Source organism: Piliocolobus tephrosceles, chromosome 11 (assembly GCF_002776525.5).
Source record: "Piliocolobus tephrosceles isolate RC106 chromosome 11, ASM277652v3, whole genome shotgun sequence".
In the NCBI taxonomy this organism is placed as follows: Eukaryota; Metazoa; Chordata; class Mammalia; order Primates; family Cercopithecidae; genus Piliocolobus; species Piliocolobus tephrosceles.
In genome coordinates, this window is record NC_045444.1 from 83437614 (window position 1) to 83453926 (window position 16313).

The following is a 16313-nucleotide window of genomic DNA, read 5'->3' on the forward strand; positions in this document are numbered from 1 at the left end:
GGCTAAAAAATCCCCCACCCCTTATGTTGTAGAGAATGGCTTACTGAAAAGAACCACCTTTCACCTTTCCCGTATGACATACATAAGACCTATAGATGCCCCCATAGCTTGTTAACAAGGCCAGACCCTACTGCTCCTCTAGACTGATCAATAAGAACAAACTGTTTTTTCAGCACACTTTGATTCTGCTGCCTTCCTTCCTCCAGGCTCCTAAACTCCGTCCTGCCTCAGCCTGAGCCAGCACACAGTCCCTCCTGAGAACAGGCTGGCTTTAGGTCAAACATTCTCTCATCTACTGTCCCATCACATTGCCTTTCATCCCACTTCTCCATACCTGGTTCTCTTTGTGTTTACCCTCTCTAAACAAGAAAACCTCAGCCGGGTGCGGTGGCTCATACCTGTAATCCCAGCACTGTGGGAGGCTGAGGCAGGTGGATCACAAGGTCAAGAGATCAAGACCATCCTATCCAACACGGTGAAACCCTGCCTCTACCAAAAGTACAAAAATTAGCTGGGCATGGTGGTGCACACCTGTAGTCTTAGCTACTCGGGAGGCTGAGGCAGGAGAATCACTTGAACCCAGAAGGCGGAGGTTGCAGTGAGCCAAGACTGAGCCACTGTACTCCAGCTTGGCAACAGAGCAAGACTCTGTCTTAAAAAAAGACAAAAACCTGTCTTTGCCTAACTTGTAGGAAGCTTGCAGATCGTATGGTCAAAGCATTCTCCCTATTGCAACACTCCGTCTGTCTTACTGAAAGAGTCTTTTTCTCCTCCTTGCAATAATCCTTTTGAAGGCCGGGCGCGGTGGCTCAAGCCTGTAATCCCAGCACTTTGGGAGGCCGAGACGGGCGGATCATGAGGTCAGGAGATCGAGACCATCCTGGCTAACACGGTGAAACCCCATCTCTACTAAAAATACAAAAAACTAGCCGGGCGAGGTGGCGGGCGCCTGTAGTCCCATCTACTCCGGAGGCTGAGGCAGGAGAATGGCGTGAACCCGGGAGGCGGAGCTTGCAGTGAGCTGAGATCCGGCCACTGCACTCCAGCCCAGGAGACACAGCAAGACTCCGTCTCAAAAAAAAAAAAAATAATAATAATAATAATAATAATAATAATAATCCTTTTGAATAAAATCTCTTCTTACCTGGTCCAGATTTACTTGATAATATACATTATAATAATCTGTTAATGTTATTATATTAGCTCACCTAAGTTTTCTTTTTTAAGAAAAAAAAAGGAGTCAGGGGCTCACTGTCATCCAGAGACACTACTGAAGTGCAATGAGGCAGTCAATAGCTCACTGCAACCTTGAATTCCTGGGTACAAGTGATTCTCCCACCACAGCCTCCCAAGTAACTAGGACTACAGCTGTGCGCCGCCATACCCAGCTAATTTTTGAACTTTTCTATAGAGACAAAGTCTTGCCATATTGCCCAGGCTGGTGTCAAATACCTGACCTCAAGTGATCCTCCCACCTCAGTTCCCCAAAATGTTGGGATTACAGACGTGAGCCACCACACCTGGCTAGTTTGCATTTATTTTAGCACTATTGAGTCACAGTGATTGTCATCCTAAATCTTTCTCCCATATGCTGCTGCTAAACCTCAGCTCCCCTCTCCAAGCACATCCTCTTATCAATTGATTTTTTTCCCTTTGATGGAGCATCTCATTACTTCAGCCTGGTCAAGGCATTTTAGGATTCTGATTCTATAATATTACTGAGGCAAAGTGGTTCTCTATCATTTACTAAATTGGTCAAATAGGCTCTTATAGCTTCATTTGTGTCATCAATAAAACATGTTTGTAATACAGGACCAAAAGCTGAGTCTTCAGGAATGGTTAGAAACCTTTCTCCCAATCTCTTTTATTAATAATTACTGTAGAGTTAACTCTATATTATATAGGTAACACATTAAATATGAAAAATCATTGGCATTTCCTTAAGGCAGAGACACTTCATAAATATTTGTTAAATGAATGGTTTAAGAAAGAGCCACAACCACATTTCAATTTAATATTGTTTGATTTAATTTAGCATTTATATTAAGTTCTAGTCTTACAAATTAAAAAAAAAAAAAAAAAAAAAAAAAAAAAAAAAAAAGTATACCCAGGGAAGAAAAAGAAAGAAAAGAGCCAGGCACAGTGGCTCAAGCCTGTAATCCCAGCACTTTTGGAGGCCGACGAGGGTGGGTCACTTGAGGTCAGGAGTTCGAGATCAGCCTGGTCAACATAGTGAAACCCTGTCTCTAATAAAAATACAAAAATTAGCCGGGCATGGTGGTGCATGCCTGTAATCTCAGTTACTCAGGAGGCTGAGGCAAGAGAATGGCTTGAACTCAGGAGGCGGAGGTTGCAGTGAGCCGACGTGACACCACTGCACTCCAACCTGGGAGACAGAGCAAGACTGCCTCAAAAAAAAAAAAAAAAAAAGAAAAAAAAAGGCCAGGAGTGGGGGCTCAAGCCTGTAATCCCAGCACTTTGGGAGGCCAAGACGAGTGGATCACGAGGTCAGGAGATCGAGACCATCTTGGCTAACATGGTGAAGCCCCGTCTCTACTAAAAAATACAAAAAACTAGCTGGGCGTGGTGGCTGGCGCCTGTAGTCCCAGCTACGCCGGAGGCTGAGGCAGGAGAATGGCGTGAACCCGGGAGGCGGAGCTTGCAGTGAGCCGAGATTGCGCCACTGCACTCCAGCCTGGGCGACAGAGCCAGACTCTGTCTCAAAAAAAAAAAAAAAAAGAAAGAAAGAAAAGACAAGGTAAAGAGGCCGCCCACGGTGGCTCACGCCTGAAATCTCAGCACTTTGGGAGGCCAAGGCAGGAGGATCACGAGGTCAGGAGATCAAGACCATTCTGGCTAACATGGTGAAGCCCTCTCTACTAAAAATACAAAAAAAATTAACCGGGCATGGTGGCAGGCATCTGTAGTCCCAGTTACTCGGGAGGCTGAGGCAGGAGAATAGTGTGAATCCGGGAGGTGGAGCTTGCAGTAAGCCGAGATTGCGCCACTGCACTCCAGCCTGGGCAAAGGAGCAAGACTCCATCTCAAAAAAAAAAAAAGAAAAAAGAAAAAAAAAGAAATACTTAGCACAATAGTTCATGCCTGTAATCCCAGCACTTTGAGAGACCAAGGTGGAAAGGATTGCTTCAGCCCAGAAGTTTGAGACCAGCCTCCACAACATGGAAAAAAATAGAAAAATTAGCCAGATATGGTGTCATGCACCTGTAGTCCCAGCTACTTGGGAGACTGAAGTGGGGGAATCACTTGAGCCCAGGAGTTCTAGGCCGCAGTGTGTGCTGTGATTGCACCACTACATTCCAGCCTGGGCAAAAGAGCAAGACCCTATAAAAAGAAAGAAAAAGAGGCCGGGTGCGGTGGCTCAAGCCTGTAATCCTAGCACTTTGGGAGGCCGAGACGGGCGGATCACGAGGTCAGGAGATCAAGACCATCCTCGCTAACACGGTGAAACCCCGTCTCTACTAAAAAATACAAAAAACTAGCCGGGCGACTTGGCGGGCGCCTGTAGTCCCAGCTACTCGGGAGGCTGAGGCAGGAGAATGGCTTAAGCCCGGGAGGCGTAGCTTGCAGTGAGCTGAGATCCGGCCACTGCACTCCAGCCTGGGTGGCAGAGCGAGACTCCGTCTCAAAAAAAAAAAAGAAAGAAAGAAAAAGAAAGACAGAAAGAAAGAAAGAAAGACAGAAAGAGAAAAAAAGAAAGAGGAAATTTAACTAGTTCTGAACCCTGTATTCATCTCCTGAATATGTGAGTATCATAGTAGAAACCACTTTTTACAACTTTCATTCATTTATTCAACAAATATTTATTAATATTTATTGTATACCTACTGGTACCAGACACTATTCTAGGCACCAAGGATAAAGAAGTAAACAAAACAGAGTTCTTACCCTTGTTGAGTTCACATTCTAGTAGGCAACATACAGTAAACAAGTAAGCCAATCCATAGATAATATACCGTCAGTTCATAATAAGGGCTGTATAGAAAAATAGAACAGGGGCTGGTCACAGTGGCTCATGCCTATAATCCCAATACTTTGGGAGGCTGAGGCAGGTAGATTGCCTGAGGTCAGGAGTTCAAGACCAGCCTGGCCAACATGGCGAGACCCCCGTCTCTGCTAAAAATACAAAAATTAGCTGGGCATGGTGGCGCATGCCTGTGGTCCCAGCTACTTGAGAGGCTGAGGCAGGAGAATCGCTTGAACCTGGGAGGCAGAGGTTGCAGTGAGCCGAGATCGCGCCACTGCACTCCAGCCTGGATGCAATAAGACAGAGTGAGACCTGTCTCAAAAATAAATATAAATAATAATAATAATAAAAGTTAAACTTTAAACTAGAGCAGAGTCAGGGATAGAGAAGGATGGGGCAGAGTGACACTTCAGACAGAGGTGTCAGGAAAAGGCCCTTGGAAAGTGAATAAAGGTGGAGAAGTCAGGCAAACACCTGACAGTAGAACATCCCAGGCCAAGAGAAAGGCAAGGGCAAAGGCCTCTGGTGGAAACATGGCTAGTTTCTTTGAGGGACAAAAAAGAAAGCCAGCGTGGCCACAGCAGAATAAGAAGGAGGTAGAAAATGTGATGTGAGCCGGGCAGGAACAGGTCATGTACGCCCTGGAAAGCCATGTAAGGACCTTAGATTTTGTCCAATGTGGCTGGAAGCCATTGGAGGACTGAGAACAGAAACGTGACATGGTCTACTTTTTATTTCGAGAGATCGCTTTGGCTGTTGGGTAAGAAATACACTGAACATACTTAGAAGGGACAAGAAAGACTTGATCTTTTTTTTCTTTTTGTTTTTCTTACATCTTTTTTACAACTCTGGTGCGGACCTATTTAGAGTTTTTAAATATTTCAGCACCAGTGAAATGGACAGGATTAGTGTAGTGCCCAGTCAAAGATGCATGAGCTTTAGAATAGTTGCTTGAAAAGTTATGGTAAAGTTCACCTATCCATGAAATGTGAAATGCTTAGGTTGAAAATTACTTCCAACTGTTCTTGAAGATATATGTACCAAGTAACTAATGTAGCTCTGCACGCGTCAGAACCCTAGAGGCAAATAGCTAAGGTTAGTCTCAACAATGCTTCTTTTAAGAACGTAGATGCCAATGCCATTTCAAAGAAAATGGTACAGAAACTGTAAGGCTATCAAAGCAGAGGTAAAGAAGCAAGAGGAAATACTGAAGTAAAAAGCTCTGCATTTTAAATATGCTGTGTGTGCTATTAACCATAAAAACTGCATGTATAAATGTATTCAATCGAAACTCCATTATATGATATACACTGCTAGTGATTACTCAAAATCCACCACCATCCTCTAACGTTTCCCTTGTGAACTAAACCCCAGTTTGGTTCAGAACAGTGGTGTGCCTGGTCTTGGGTGAATCAAAATTGGTCTAAACTGTTCAATGATAACCCTTCCTTGCCTTTCCACCTTCCTTTAAAAGTGGAGGAGGCCAAATGACCCAGTTCCAGCCAATGAAACATAAGCAGAAATCTGCTTGGAAGTGTGATCTGGGGGTGTGAATATGATAGTAGAACCTTCTTTTCTTTCTTTTTTGGTAGCATCTGTGAACCATTCACTTTCTAATTGTGGGTCACACAACGTTTTCACGGCTCATGTTACTGTCTTATAACTTCCAGCCCCTCTTTCCACCCCCACTCTTAAATGAAAGATAAAACAAAAAAGGAGGCCAGTTGGAATTTATTTTCCTCCCTCTGTAGCAGATGTTAAAGCTTTAACTTTACTAACAAAAATTGTCGGACACAGCTGGCTTCCCCTTCCCCCTCTCTTCCTGCCTTGTTTGTGGGCATGTGGGCTACTATTCAGGCATGCTGCAACAATGGGGGAAAAGCCAAGAGATTTACCAGGATACTGGTCCTAATGTCATTAGCCACCAAACCAACACTGTTAGCAGTGGAAGTTATCCGGGTCATACGGCACCAAAATATGTTACCGTTTGCCAATCTGCAGAGGTCTGCAGCAACCTCAATTCTTGCCTCCTCAGAAGAAAGAATTTGACCAAGGAGCATAAGGTAGAAGATACCGAGGCAAGTTTTAGAGCAGGAGTGAAAGTTTACTAGAAAACTTTAGAACAGGAGCAAAAGGAAGTAAAGTATACTTGGAAGTGGGCCAAGCGGGCGACTTGAGAGAGTCAAGTGTGCGGTTTGACCTTTTGACTTGGGGTTTTATATGTTGGCGTACTACCGGGGTCTGCGTCTCTTCCCCGGATTCTTCCTCAGGTGGGTTTCTGCATGCACAGTGGCCTGCCAGCACTTGGGAGGTGAGCATGCCCGGTGTGTTTACTGGAATGGTATGCATGTTCAGTGGAGGCATTCTTCCTTACCAGCCCAGTGTCCCCAGGAGGTCGTACACCATTAAACTCCACTGTTTTGCCTTAATGTGCATGTGTGAGCTCACTTGCCCAACTCCTGAGATCTTATCAGGAAACCACTGATCACCAGCTTCAGGTTTTTCCTATCTATGGGGAGACTGCCTTTTCCTAGTACTTGCTCGACCAATTATTATTTTAGAGAGACAGTTAACAACCACCTGACCATCCATCACCCGATGGTCACCAAATTCCTGGTTGGCGGGGACCCTCTCCTGCCCTGTTCTTTTCTGACTAGTACTGTAATAACACCGTCTGTAACAACACCATCAGCACCTACTTCCAGACTTCTTGTTCAGTAAGAACTACAAACTCTTGTGGAAAGTCTCTGTAAATTGGGTTTTCTGTTACTTGTAGCCAATCATTCTTTTTTTTGAGAAAGAGTCTTGCTCTGTCACCCAGGCTGGGGTGTAACGGAGCCACCTCGGCTCACTGCACCTCTGCCTCCCAAGTTCATGTGATTCTCCTGCTTCAGCCTCCCAAGTAGCCGGGATTACAGGCATGTGCCACCAAGCCTGGCTCATTCTGTATTTTTAGTAAAGACTGGGTTTCACCATGTTGGCCAGGCTGGTCTCAAACTCCGGACCTCTAGTGATCCACCCACCTCAGCCTCCCAACGTGCTGAGATTACAGGTGTGAGCCACTGCACTTGGCCAGGAGCTACACTCTTGATTCAAGACTGCTTTTTCCCCACTTCTTTTCTTTCTTTTTTGATGGCATCTGTGAACCATTCACTTTCTAATTGTGGGTCACACAGTGTTTTCACGGCTCAAGTTACTGTCTTAGAACTTCCAGCCCCTCTTTCTACCCTAACTCTTAAATGAGAGATAAAACAAAAAAGGAGGCCAGTTGGAATTTATTTTCTCCCTCTGTAGCAGATGTTAAATTCACATTTTTTAAATGAGGGAATATTAAAGGCAGCATCTTTTTATCCCAGGGCCACTCCCCCTCGCATTTGAAGGCACAGCCCTCAGGAGAAAGCCTCAGGGGCCTTTTCATCCTGGATGTGGAGGGAAGGCTCTGAAGCTGGGTGCTGCCTCCGCCTCCACCACTTCCCCACTGTGGGCCTTGGACAAGATTTTGAATCACTCTGGGTCACAGTTTACTCATCTGAAGGGGGTTGGATTAAAGAATCTTGGAAGATTTTCTAGTTCCTGAGTCAATAAATTGCCTCAAAAAATTGAATGTAAAACCACTGGCCATTTTTAGAAAAAAGTTATTTTCCCTTTTTTTTTTTTTTTTTTTTTTTGAGAGACAGGGTCTTGCATTGTCACCCAGGCTAGAGTGCTGTGGCACCATCATAGCTCATAACTGCCAGCCAGGTTCAGGCAAGCCTCCCGCCTCACCCTCCAGAGTAGCTGAGACTACAGGTGCACACCACTGCACCTGGCTCATATTTGTTTTGTTTTGTTTTTGTAGCGATGGGGGTCTCTGCACCCGGCCACTTTCCCTCTTTATTCTTCTTCCTTTTCTCAATAACTAGAGATCATCTCATTAATTTGGTTTTATGAGAGTTTATTGCTAATCTTAGTCATTTGGGGTGAAGATCCTCAGTTAAGGTAAATGTTTGAGAAGCTGCCCCTTTCAGATCCATAGTTTTAATCTGTTTAGAGTTTCACATAACAAATAATAGTACTTCTCTGCTTCGCTTCAGTACTTCCGGTTTTTTTTTTTTTTTTTTTTTGAGACAGAGTCTCACTCTGTCACCCAGGCTAGAGTGCAGTGGCATCATCTTGGCTCATTGCAACCTCTGCCTCCGAGGTTGAAGCAATTCTCCTGCCTCAGCCTCTTGAGTAACTGAGATTATAGGTGTGGGCAACCACGCCTGGCCAATTTTGTATTTCTATTAGAGACAGGGTTTCACCATGTTGGTCGGGCTGGTCTCGAACTCCTAACCTTAAGTGATCCACCCACCTTAGCCTCCTAAAAGTGCTGGGATTAAAGGCGTGAGCCACCTCGCCCAACTGCTTTAGTAGTTTCCCCCTGCACCCCCCCAACCCGCCCCTGAGACAGAGTCTCGCTCTGTGGCGCAGGCTGGAGGGCAGTGGTGCAATCTCGGCTCAGTGCACCCTCTGCCTCCCGGGTTCAAGCGATTCTCCTGCCTTGGACTCCCCAGTAGCTGGGATTATGCCCGGCTAATTTTTGTAATTTTAGTAGAGATGGGGTTTCACCAAGTAGGCCAGGCTGGTATAAACTGACCTCAGGTGATCTACCCACCTCAGCCTCCCAAAGTACTGGGATGACAGGGGTGAGCGCCACTGTGCCTGGCCTGTGCTTCAGTACTTTTGATGTGAGAGGTATTTATTGTTCATGCCTGACCATAATACCTGTATGTTATTAAATTATGTCTCTTTCTCTCTCTCTCTCTCTCACACACATACACAGACACACACACACATACTCTCTCTCTCTTTCTCTGATCCTTCTGGCTAAATCAGTTTTCCAAATCTTTTGACTTCTGTCCTGCATAGCAGCTCCACCTGATTCATAAGTGTCCAGTCTTTTTTTCTCATTCACACTCTGATACTCACAGTCACCTCACAGCCCTCAGACTACAGATCTTATGGGTGTCAACTTCTCCGGGGTGCCTTTCTAGATACCCAGGCTGGATTCTTTGGAAAACAATGGATGAAAGAGAAAATGAAGGGTGAAAAAGGAACTTTCCTTGCTCTTTCTTCTTGGTCTGCAGTCCAATGCTCTAACCCTGAGCTATACCCCCTCCTATGCTCTTTCTTCTTGAGGACTAGACCAGCATGGTGAACAGGAGCACTTTCACAGGCCGTCAGGGCCACCGTAACAGAGAAATAAAAGCTCTTGCTCAAGTAGAGAAAGAAAAAGCAAGATCCAAGCTCACACAATTCCACCTCTGATTTAACTCCAGAAAATGCCTGAGGCCAATTCACTTAAGACTTATTTAAATTTTATAGTTCATTTTTACTACAGCATCGTGAGCCTCTTATTCTGCCCAATTTTGTCATATTTCAACAAATGAAATGGGATTTTGCTGTTAAGCTGCCTAAAGAACAGAAACATTTGCTGAAGAGAAATACAAGAAGCCAAGGAACACAGACCTGGTTATTATTTCTCATCATTATCACCCAAGAACGTCTAGCACGCCTTTTTCTTCTTCCTTGTGAGGAAGCTGGAAGCTTCAAGGCCCAAGTCTGAGCCACATGCTGTTCATTTCTTGACCTCTTCCCTGGGCCTCCACACCACCCGCTGCACACACAAAGGCTCCATCCTCTGCTTGCAGACTCGGGCCCCATCACTTTTACCATTTTTTCAGAAGTAAATGAGACATAAAAAGTCAATACTCTGCATACATATCAGCTCCAAATAAAAAACATTTGCCTGCTGGCCCTATCCATTCCCTTGATCTGTACTGACCCTTGCGTGGCTCCAAACCTTCTCAGCTTTATGAAGCACTTTCACGTTCATTAATTCAGAGTCCTCTCCCTAAACCTGAGAGAAGGGTATCCTTCTCTTTGTATTACAGAACAGAAAATGGCTGGGCAGAGGGGAGGTGACTGGCCAAGGTCACACAGGTCAGTGGCAGACCCAGAACTGTAACCCCCAGTCCAGAGTTTATTTTTCTATAACCTGTACAAGGTTCTCCCTTGTTACAGTAGAGACATACATAAATCTGAGCCTTACTGGGCAACGTTGGGTTCCAGAAAAAATAGTCTCAGAAGCCAGTCACGGTGGCTCACACCTGTAATCCCAGCACTTTGGGAGGCTGAGGTGGGCGGGTAGCTTGAGTTCAGAAGTTCGAGACCTGCCCCAGCAATATGGAAAAACCCTGTCTCTGCAAAAAAAAAAAAAAAAAAACACAAAAAATGAGCTGAGCATGATGGCACACATCTGTAGTCCCAGCTATTCAGGAGGCTGAGGTGAGAGGGTCAACTGAGTCCAGGCAATGGAGGCTGCACTGAGCTGAGATCGTGCCACTGTACTTCAGCCTAAGTGACAGAGTGAGACCCTGTCTCAAGAGAAAAAAAAAGTCTCAGAAGATGCAGAATGAAGTAGCGCTAAGAACTCAGGCTATGGAGCCAGAGAACCAAAGTGTGGATCTGAACTCTACCTGCTAATAACTGTATGATGCAGTGTAATTTCGGGAGGCTTCATTCACACAATGCTTCATGTGAATTGCTCCCCCGTGTGAATGATGACTAACGTCTTCAGTGCAGGTGTCTTGGGAATTACATGACTTCCCTGTGACTCAATAGTTCCATTGGAGAAAGGGGCATAATGAGAACTATTTCCAAGGCTGTCATGGCAACTGAATAACACAAAGCCTACAAAGAGCAGATAAAGCCTGGCCCAATCGCAGATGCCCCAGATGCCCTGTCTCCTTTGAGGACGATTTCCCTCATCCCCACCCCACTGCATATTATCCCTTGTTGTGGAAATGCTTGCCTCTAGTGAACGGCTTCCCCTCCACGCCCTCGGCGACTCCCACAGCTGGTTCATCCCATAACCTATACTGTGTCAGGCACTGCACTAAGCCCAAGCATGCATGCTCTTCCTCGATCCCCATGTTGCAGGATCTCCCCCACCCTTACACTAATCCAGACCCTCACTGAAGAATGAGCACCCCAAGTTGCTCCAGGAACACCTGGATAACGGGATTCTCATCTCAGTACTGCCATTAACAATCAAGGTGACCCACAGGCCCGGGATGTCGCTGCTCTGAGTCCCAACTAATTCATCTACCAGGAAAGGTATCTTAATACCTGTCCTGTCCCTTAAGAGAATTGCTGTCTCTATAAACAAGATGAATCATGTGAAGCCGTAAATAAGAGCGGGGAAGAAGGTGAATTCAATGTAAGAGGTTCTAAGTTATTGTTGAAAGAAATGGCCAGGCTCTTACTAACTGCCGAGAACCCCATTTTAAAATTTACCTCTGGGTCAGGCATGGTGGTTCATGCCTATAATCCTAGTACTTTGGGAGGCCAAGGAGGGAGGATCGGTTGAACTCAGAAGTTCAAGACCAGCCTGGGCAACATAGTGAAAGCTTGTCTCTACAAAAAAATTAAAAATTAGCTGAGCGTGGTGGTGTGTGCCTGTAGTCCCAGCTACTCAGGAGGCTGAGATGGAAGGATCGCTTGAGCCCAAGGGGTCAAGTCTGCAGTGAGCCATGATCACATTGTGCCTGTACACTCCAGCCTGGGCGACAGAGCAAGACACTGTCTCAAAAAATAAAAATAAAAATCTACCTCTGAGGGCCGGGTGTGGTGGCTCACGCCTGTAATCCCAAGAGGCAGGCAGATCTCTGGAGGTCAGGAGTTTGACACGGGCCTGACCAACGTGGTGAAACCCCATCTCTACTAAAAATACAGAAATTAGCTAGGTGTGGTGGCACAGGCCTGTAATTCCAGCTACTTGGGAGGCTGAGGCAGGAGAATCCCTTGAGCCTGGGAGGTGGAGGTTGCAGTGAGCCGAGATGGCACCATTTCACTCAAGCCTGGGTGACAAAAGCATAGCTCTGACTCAAAAAAAAAAAACTTCCTCTGAGAAGTACAAACAGAACCTGACAGTACTGGAGGCAGAAGTCTAAACACGAACACACTAAGAAGATAGAAAGCTTCATGCAATGTGCTATGCAGTGCTAGAAAGGAGAACATGAAGGAATTCCCGCTGAACCATAAGGACTCCTAGACTAAGGCGGGGACAGACATCAGAGAGCCTCAGGATACCCTGCAGACCTCTTCTGTACTCCTGGTTTCAAGGTGACCATGTGGACTGAGGGCCAAATTACTGCCAATCAGATCCAGCCCACCTGTATGTCTCTTACCTGTGCAAACCCATGGGCAACCACATGGACTCCTCCCTCTTTTCTTTCCCCTGCCCTCGTTTGCATAGCTTTAAAGAATGGAAAAGTAGCAGAGTCCCTGAAGTTAGATGTGGGATAGTACATGTTTCTGAATGCACATTCCCCATGGAGTATATTTATGGGACAACTGGGTGTCATATATGACTTAGAAACTCCCCTAGAGAACTAAGATGTGAACAGGCCAGAGATGTTCCTTCAATTCCACGTGCGTGTGCCAAGCACCTGCTGCCACACACCAGGCCTGCACTGGGCACTGGACATAGAAAGGGGCAGAAAGCATGAGCCTGGACCCCCAAGGGTTCATGCCATAATGGGTGGGGCAAGGAGGATTTTGGTTCTGGCTATTTGCTTTCATTATTATCTCAACTGCTTTCATTGGTTTTTTTGGTTTTTTGTTTTGGTTTGGTTTTGTTTGAGATGGAGTCTCGCTCGCGGCTCACTGCAACCTCTCCCTCTTGGGGTCATGTGATTCTTATGCCTCAGCCTCCTGTAGCTGGGATTACAGGCCCTTGCCACTACGCCCGGCTAATTTTTGTATTTTTAGTAGAGACAAGGTTTCATCATGTTGGCCAGACTGCTCTTGAACTCCTGACCTCAAATGATCCGCCAGCCTCAGCCTCCGACAGTGCTGGGATTACAGGAGTGAGTCGCCATGCCTGGCCTAGGTTTTTTTTTTTTTTAATTATTATTATTTACTATGTCTTTTTTTTTTTTTTTTCTAGGATGATGGGGGTGAGGGGAAAATAGCCCCAGCATCTGGTCATAATTTATAAATCTCCACATTCTCCCTAACACCAGCTGGAAACACTTCATGCTCTAGCATCATTTTACAAGTTGCTGGCAAAAAATAAGCATCCATCTCATTTAAAGACTGTGATAAAATGAGAGAGATGGTTATTTGCCTTATTTTTTGTCTTTTTTTTTCCTTTTATAAAAACAGTAAGTTGTTTGCAGTGCCTTCAAAGAATATTAAGTTAATAAAAGCCAGCCTTTACCTTAAAGTCTTTCTTCAACAGTGAGGTTTGTCAGATACCAAGGGCTGGTTTCTCCTGAAAATCATTAAACGTCTGGCGCCAAAGGTGTGCAAGCCACAATTAACCGGGGCCAGCCTTTGTTTTCCTAGGCTCTGCTGCCCCCTGTCAGAAGCTGAGAATATTACAGGAAATAGAATATTTTGAACAAAGGTTTTCACAGAACAGCGGTTTTAGGCTCTATCAGGTGATGAAATAGAATACTCTCCCATCTTGTGAATGAAGACCAAAGAATTATTTGCTTAGAAATATGCCTATTTGCTTGGCTGCTTAGAAGTTCTTGTGCAACTCCCAGCAGTGATCACCTGTCTGAAATAATTCAGGCGGCGGTTGTCATTCACTGAGTCCATCTGCACACGCACAGGGAGCGGCAGACGGGTGCTGGGGGCGTGAGGGTGAGTTGTGTGTCCATCCCACGTCGTCATGCTGTTCACAGACCATCGGGGAAGACGAGTGGACAGACGACTTCCACGTCGTAGAGCGAGGGAGAAGTGTGTGCGCCCCAGGTGCTGGGGAAGCCCACAATGCAGCACCTTCGCCAGGGGTGTGCTAATGAAGTTAAGGAGTCCATTCTCAAAGAACTAGTGGGGACCACCCAGCTGAAGGGGAAGCAAAGGGCTTTTCTGGATAGTGGCAACTGCATGTGCCAAGGCAGAGGCCCCTGGAAGAGGGTGGCAAGTTCTGGCAATAGGAAGAGGGGACTGAATTATGCGGTAGTCCTACTCTGAACACCCCAGCTGCTACTCCGCTGCCTGGCAACTGGTGGTCCCCGGGCCACTTCATCTCACATTGCCTCAGTGTATGGTCAGGTCAGAGGCCAAGACAAAGGCAAGGAAAAGGGACCCTGGAGGGGGATCCAAGGCACACTAAAGTGCTGGCAGTTGCCTTGTGTTCTGCATGCATCCTTTTTTTTTTTTTTTTTTTTTTTTTTTTTACTTTATTAAAATACTGAGTTTTATTTCACATGTATATTTTTGTCTCCCCACCATTTCCATGTCTGACCACTGCTACTACTATGTCCTATCATAACATTCCATACATACTTAAAACCAAGCAAAGGGTGGAGCTCCATCTTTAAAAACTAAACAGGCATTTTGGACAACACATTCTTGACAATGGAACGTGGACAACACTTATCAAACATGGTAGGGAAAGTTCTCACTCTGCATTATAAAAACGACAGCCAGATATCAACTATTACAGAAATGAAATAAGACGGAAAATTTTTAACAAATTGTTTAAACTATTTTCTTAAAGAGACTTCCTCCACTGCCAGAGATCTTGAATAGCCTCCTGATCAGTCGTACGGAAGCAATTCTTCACATAATTGATGAACTTGGCTTCCACTCTGTGAAGAAAGCCACCTTTTTCTATACTTGCTTGCATTTTTGCTTTAATGTCTTCTACAGAACTAGGTCTTTTTGGTGTTTTAGGAATTTTTCCTGTTTTTTGAAGGATTCTTGTCCTTCAAAAAACCTCTTGGTGTTGATGATGGTTTTGAGTCTTTTCCATTCTGATTTGACTTTTGTGCATTTGTGGCTGGAGTATCTCAAATAGATTTTTTCACTGGTGCTTTTTCTTCAGCTTCCTCATCATCAAAATCATCATCTTCTTCATCATCATTATCTTCATCATCATCTTCAGCAGCAGCAAGTTTTACTTTTTTCTGTGGAACCTTGCTACCACCTCCAGGGGCAGACCACTTTCCTGATATACTTAAGAGTTTCACATCCTCCTCCTCTTCATCTTCTGACTCTGCATCTTCCTCCACAGCTACTAAGTGCTGTCCACTAATATGCACTGGCCCTGAACCACACTTCAACCTTAAGACCACTGGTTGTGATTTCAAAGCCCCCAGGGGAAACCGTTGGCTATACAGACATTTTCTTTTTTCATTTTTGTTTTTGTTTGTTTGTTTGTTTTGAGACAGAGTCTCGCTCTGTTACCCAGGCTGGAGTGTAGTGGTGCAATCTCGGCTCACTGCACGCTCCGCCTCCCGGGTTTACGCCATTCTCCTGCCTCAGCCTCCCGAGTAGCTGGGACTGCAGGCGCCTGCCACCTCGCCCGACTAATTTTTTTTGTATTTCTAGTAGAGACGGGGTTTCACCGTGTTAGCCAAGATGGTCTCGATCTTCTGACCTCGTGATCCGCCCGCCTTGGCCTCCCAAAGTGCTGGGATTACAGGCTTGAGCCACCGCAGACATTTTCAAAGTTGCCAGTGTTACTTGAATTGGACTACCTCCGTAATTCATTGCCTCTGCTTCAACAATGTACAATTCATCCTTTGCACCAGCCCCTAAACTGACGGTTCTTCAACGTAACTGGTGCTCGTTTTCATCATTTTCCACCTTAAAGTGATCATCTTTGTCGGCCTTTAGTTCACAACCGAAAAGACGTTCTGGGGCCTCAGGGGGCTTGTGTCCACATCCATCACATCTTCCATCAGGTGGCGGCGGCATGCACTTCGGTGGGAAAGAAGGCGGACGGAGATAAACCAACGCTGCTCCAGAGAACAGCCGCGTAGGACAGAATCATATCAGGAATGTTCTGTATGCATTCTGTCCACATCCACAAGAGTTCAAATATTTTGCTATCTGGCCGGGCGCAGTGGCTCACGCCTGTAATCCCTGCGCTTTAGGTAGCTGAGGTAGGTGGATCACTTGAGCCCAGGAGATCCAGACCAGCCTGGCCAACATGGCAAAACCCCATCTCTAAAAAAACACAAAAATTACCCAGGCATGGTGGTATGTGCCTGTAAGTCCCACCTACTCAGGAGGCTGAGGTGGGAGGATCAGCCGACCAAGCCCAGGAGGTTGAGGTTGCAGTGAGCTGAGATCATGCCACTGAACTCCAGCCTGAGCAACAGAGTGAGAACTTGTCTCAAAATATATGTGCGCGCGCGCACTAACTGAGGACACTATCTCAAAACCTGAAGAGAAAGGGGATCACTAAATAGCCAACAGAGATTTGGACATAATCAGAGCTACTGTTCACAAAATGACACAAGGAAACACCAAGCCGGGAGTAAACAGTGATCATCTGTGG

At 45.6% G+C, this 16313-nt stretch overlaps 1 pseudogene; it reads right to left on the bottom strand.

Moving 5' to 3' along the window:
- Positions 1-14519: 14519 nt before the first annotated feature.
- LOC111546610 lies at positions 14520-15711 on the bottom strand (annotated as a pseudogene).
- Positions 15712-16313: the final 602 nt, after the last annotated feature.